Source organism: Neolamprologus brichardi, chromosome 22 (assembly GCF_056152115.1).
Source record: "Neolamprologus brichardi isolate AB-2024 chromosome 22, ASM5615211v1, whole genome shotgun sequence".
Lineage (NCBI taxonomy): Eukaryota > Metazoa > Chordata > Actinopteri > Cichliformes > Cichlidae > Neolamprologus > Neolamprologus brichardi.
Window position 1 is genome coordinate 1,418,656 of NC_142124.1, and position 6,000 is coordinate 1,424,655.

The 6,000-nt window shown below is 40.0% G+C and overlaps 1 long non-coding RNA gene across 1 annotated transcript; it reads left to right on the forward strand.

Moving 5' to 3' along the window:
- Nucleotides 1-1,397: 1,397 nt before the first annotated feature.
- LOC148096544 (uncharacterized) lies at nt 1,398-4,570 on the forward strand. Its single transcript, XR_015717070.1, has 3 exons — nt 1,398-1,663; nt 4,266-4,337; nt 4,484-4,570. It is a non-coding gene; the product is annotated as an uncharacterized LOC148096544 (long non-coding RNA).
- The last annotated feature ends 1,430 nt before the right edge of the window (nt 4,571-6,000 follow it).

Genomic DNA, 6,000 nt, shown 5'->3' on the forward strand with positions numbered 1-6,000 from the left:
TGCGTTACGTATTTAAAATACAAAATATGAGTAAATGTATCCGTTACAGTTACCGTTCAATAGGTGATATTGAGAATACAGTTAGTTTGTTGAAATAAATGGATTACATGGCGGTATTTTCCTGTTTCATATGTTAGGCTATGGTCTCTCTAGTTTTGGTAATTCCACGCCGGTGGAAACCCAGACAAAACACGCAATAAGAGCCTCTAAAAATTATTATACAAAAATGATTTAATATGAAGACAATAGCAGAGTGTTACAGGCATCGCCCTAAACAATGTAGCCTCATGGGCAGTGTAGTCCGTGCTGCAGGGAGAATGGACTGCCATACCTGTTATGTGTCTGTGAGCGAGGGAGGGAGAAAAAGGAAAAGTACGAGCTGTCATCGAGCAGAAACGGGAGCTGGAAGCATGTAAATATAATAATAACCACTGCAGCCAAGAAGAGAGCCTGACGAGCCCAGCTGTAAGTAAGCTATTAAGACTCAACTGTACACCGTGTTCGTGTTTTCCTCTGAAACCATAAGTCCCGTTGGAGCAGCCTTTCAACGCCTCTCTCTGTCTCTGCTAGCAAAGTTGACCCAGACAACAAAGTAAATCTAGTTTTCAGCTACAAGCCCGACACGAACTCGACGTATTAGCCAGAGGTCCCTTTACTACGGTTCGGAGCCGCTGACCTGTTTTATATACGCGCGGAATAGTTTTCTACACGAGATCGCTGCAAAAAGTGCAGCCTTACCTAATGTCCACCTACTGTTACTCATTTGTATTATGATTTTAACATCTAGTTGGTTTTGGTATGGCGAGTAGCCTTCAGTAATAGTAATAAATCACACAGCAATAGTACATTCATGTAGTTGTAAAGTATTCAGAATACATTACTTCTATAATCTTTGGTGGAATACATTTTAAAATTAACCTTCCCAACACTGTCAACAGGTTAGCACCTCATACCACAGTGCAGCAAAGCAGTCTCATGAGCGCTGGGAAGGACAAGCCCAGAGCCCAAAACAGACAGTGCAGGAGATGACAAGGTTAGTAATTGTATGGTGAAAATTATACTTTTAGTTATCTTGATTGGAAAAGAAAAGTAAATACAAAATCTGCTTCTCACATATAGGGCATTTCCAAGATTTTTTTTTTTTCAAAACTTCTTCAATTTCTTTCATTACAGCTGTCCTGTGCCAGATGTTCTGTTGACCCACAGTGAGAGGCATCATTTCAGAAACACCAGGAAGAATGAAACTCATCGCCGGGATCAAGCAGGGCTCAAAATTGCATATTTTGACGCGTGTGAACCGGAAATGTGGGAGGGATGTGGGAGGAAGTTGTGCCAGACCGGTATCTTTGCTAGATGGCAGCTGTCGAGCTAGCGTTTGAAGAGAGAGTCTCCCTTCTCTATTTACTGTGGAGAGCAGAGCAGCGGCGTTAAGGACGTCCTCGCCGTACGTCCATCAGGTCCTTCAGACGCGTGAGCAGTTTGGTGAGTTTCACCACTTGCTTCAGGAGCTGCACCTGGATGACGTTCGATTTCAGCGATATCGCCGTCTTCCCCTCGCCCAGTTTGAGGACCTGCTGTCCCGCGTTGGTCCAAGCATCGCCCACGTAGACACCAACTACAGGCGCTCAATCCCACCTGCAGAGCGCCTGTCCGTCTGCCTGAGGTTAGTAAAAGTGTTTAATACGGTAGTCCTTTATCGATACCTGTGCTAATATATGTCAATCGTTTATAGACTGCTAACATGGATGTGCTATGCTATCAATGAATGCCGTCAGTGTTTACTGAAAGCAAACTGTGGTATGGAGACGACTGTTTATAATATTTCTAGTGCACAGAGCCTGGGCTGAACACGAACCTGAGACTCTGCAGTACTTTTTACTGCTGCTAGTTTTTCTGTCCTGACAGATGTGATGATCTGATCTGTGACTAAATAAGAACACAGAAGTGTTTATATGACAGCCGAGTCACATGATGGAACAAATTTATAGGACAACATGATAAAAGTGCATCTGAACGGTTTCTGAAAATGTTTTTCTTATCTGATATGAAACTCACAAATACGTTGTGCAACATTTAATGTGCCACGCATCCTCGTGTCCTCATTTTACATCATCAGATGTTACAGCCGAGATAAAGTGGAGAGAGAGAGAGAGAGAGAGAGAGAGAGAGAGAGAGAGACAGCGAGTCTTGAGATGTGAGAGATTTGTCATGTTTCGTGTGTTTGGAGTGTGTAGATAGCAGTGTTGCGCAAGTTCCTATGAAAAAGTAATTAATTATAGTAACTAGTTACTACTTCAAAAAAGTAACTGAGTTAGTAACTGAGTTACTAGATTCTAAAAGTAATTAATTACTTGAAAAGTAATTTTTGTGTTACTTTAAAAAAATGTTTAACCCTCTGAGGTCCAACTACTTTTGATGTTTCCTCCACATTTCACCTTTAAAAACTATTTATTTGCCTTGTTTGGTCTCATTGTTTTCAGCACAACCTCACGTGTCTGAATTTACAGTCATGTTTTCATTTTGACAAACTGTGTTAACACAATTGATCAAAATCAGACAAAAAACTGTAACAACCACAAACATGTTTTAATGATCATATTTCATAACTTTAAATGCAAATATAAACTGTCAATTTTAAAATCATATGCACAAGTTTTGCAAACAACAAAGTTATTTGCATCCATTTAATTTTACCTTGATTTTTTAAATAACCATTTCAAACTATTTACAGAACAATCAGCTGTTCTTCAACAAGATGCTACAAATTATTTGTGCCACTGCAAATATTTCTGTCCACTATAAAGGAAACATCACAGCCTGATACCTGCAGGTCTGACAGCAGCAGGTGTATCACTCCTGTTTCTAGGACATTCGCGGCTAAAACACTGTTAAAAGTGTAGTTGGTGACAGAAAAACGGGGTATTTTAAAACTACACCACCACCTTTGCTGCCTGTGATTTGAAATGCATTCTGGGATACCTGGCTGCCCCAAGTCTACACAAGCAATCGATTATCTAGGATCGACCTGTTTTGACTTACTTTGCACGGCAACAATCAAATGTTAGAGAAGCTGCATGGGCAGCGTTAACCCCGCCCCCTGCGTTTGATGGGTGAGGTTGACAGATAAAATTAATTCAAGATGAGAGCCAGGCGCCAGGACTGCCAAAATGAAATAAATAAATATATCATTAAATAGTTAATTAAATGTGTCAATAATTAATTAAATGTGAAATACATAAATAATTAATTAAATGTGTCAATAAATAATTAATTAAATGTTGATTTGAAAAGGAACGCAGTTTTTCCCGGACTTCAGCTAGAATGAAAAAAGAAACAAATGTAACCCTGGTAAGATTTACAGCAATCAGAAGTACAGGGTTCTTTGAATGCATCATAGTTCTCGTCTGATAGTTTAATTTCCGGGCTTGCCCTGAAGGCATCATCTGCAGCTCGGTGTGCGGTGTGTGGTGTAGAAGAACAAAGACGGCAAGGGAAAACTCCATGCTGCCGCGGAGCACGGTTTTTCCCAGTTGAAAAAGAGAAAAGAGGTTCAATTAATATTTGTGAGAGAGCTGTTGTTAGCGGTGAACCACAGACGGGTACCTACCTCGAAGGAGTCGGAGTGTTTCTTTGAACTTTTTGAACTATTCTGGTGAGTTAGCCTAGCTCACTTAGCACCGCTATTGCAGTTTAATGCACTGAAAAAAACAACTAATCAGTCAGAATAGTAGTAAATGTGTTTAATTATGTTTAAGATGTGTTTTCATAGTATTGCAATTGACAGTGTGAGTGTTACATTGTGACAGTTTCCATAAAAGCCTGCAAATTCTCTGAACAGGTAGCCATGAAGCAACCATATTTTTCTCAAGAATAATTTAACTTAATATTATTTGTATGGCCATATCACAGCAACAGCATAGCCTTAAACTAGTTTTGGAGTAAAGAGAACTGCACATATAGTTGCTTTTTTGGGTTACTTTTATGTCAAGAAAGTTAATTTGTTTAGAACTGTGATCAAGGATAACACAAGTGTCAATATAAAAACTGTACAAACTCCAGAAAAGTCGCAACTGAGGTGGCAAAAGTGCAGGCAATTTTTACAGAAGTACAGCTGCTAGTGTCAAAAACACTCGAGTAAAGGTTTGATAAAGTATCGGTTGACAAAATGTGCTCAAAGTAAGAAAGTCAAAATACAGGAATTACAGGAAGTGTAGCAGCACATACAACAAAGGATGAACTTTAACATTTTGTGTGTGTGTTTCTAGGAGGGGACACTGACTATGACGAGGAGGCTGATGAAGACTCTGATGAAGTCAAACCTCTCAGAGGCAGCAACAGTAAGTCTTTCTCAGCTAACGTGTTGTATCAATGTGTAATATTTTTGTGTAATTTTTGTGTGTAAAGTTACATAATTTTGTACTCTGGTTTGACTGATTTTAAACTCATGTTGCAGCTGAATACTGTGCTTTTTTTCCTTTCACAGTGTCCATTGACCAAGACAGTGATTACGATAGCTCTGACTCTGGTGTCTCTGACTGATCTCTCGTAAGTATCTCAGATGTGCTTCACAGATTCACAATGAGTTAATTTAGGATATTAGAAAGTTGACATATGGAGAGGGATGCACCAGCCTGATATTGGTCTTGCAAAGCTGGATCAATAAGTTGTTAGACATTAGTGAACGTGATGATTATGACATTTGGAATTATTGTACTAACTAGAAAGCGAAAATTTCAGAAGAAATTTTAAGTGTGCCTATGCCGCTGCTAATCAGTGTAGTTTGCCATCCATACGGCTACAGAGAGCAAAACTCAGCAGAGCAGCCATTCTCCACCATGAACTATGGTAAAAACAAACACCGCTCGCGCCTCACAGATGACAGCTCACAGTTTTGTGTAAAGATGAGGTGACTTCGTACAGCCCCGATTTGCAGACGCTGTGCACAGAGGTTCATGAGCAGAAGTCCCATTGTACCACGGCAGACCAACAATGTTTGCATGAACACGCTTTGTAGCATTACTTTATTCTTTATTCTTTATTCTGAATGATTAACAATGGTCTACAGCCAATATTGTGAATTAATATACAAACTTTGGTTGTAAGATTCAGATAACTATTTAATAAAAGCTAAATATTTTATATGAGAGTAAGAAAGAAAAGTATTTCTTTGTGCCCCCCTTTTCCCTGTTAATGCCCTACCTGGCCCCCTGGCAAAACTTTGCTAGATCCGCCCCTGCACAGTTACCAGCTGTCAGCTACTTAGAAAACAGAAACAGTTCATAACTTCCCTTCAACTCATCCATGTGACCTAAAAGGTAAACCTGTTTCTCCATCACCTGTTCAGCTCTGATGATTCAGTAAGGACATCTCCTGGTTTCATCTTCATGTTTCTCTCACCACATATCCAAACCATCATGACCAGCAGCTTTACAGCTGTGGCTCCAGCAAACATCAGCTGATACTAGAAATTAATATTAAATCAATTCTAACAACAGCTGATCAAGCTTAAACGTGCTGCTGTTGTTTAGCGCGACATCTGCTGGTTTCCTGTTTCTGGCGCAAAGTGATAAACAAACAAGAGAGCCGATCAGCTGATCATTGATCAGTTTCATGATTGAAGTTGCAACAGGAGAGAGAGGGGAGAGAATGACAGGGGAAGAGGCAGCTGTGCAGCGTAACGACAGAATAACTCCAGCTTTGTGTCTTTTTCCATTCTAGCTGAAGTTCGGGACAAACTGTTCCTTTTCAGCTCAACATGAAACGCGTAATATTTTCTCTGAATGTGGGACGATTTCGTTTGTACGGGACGGTTGGAAACTCTACTAACTAACCTTATAAATAAAATAAAGTTCACTGTCAGTAACATCATAGCACCACCCAGCTGTATCCACAGTATTTCTGATTTCGCGCCATTACCCCGATTCATAGCGGAAGCCGGTTTTTTACTTCCGCTTGCGCTGTTGTTGACAGTTGCGGGGTTACACCTTGACTGTTGATAAA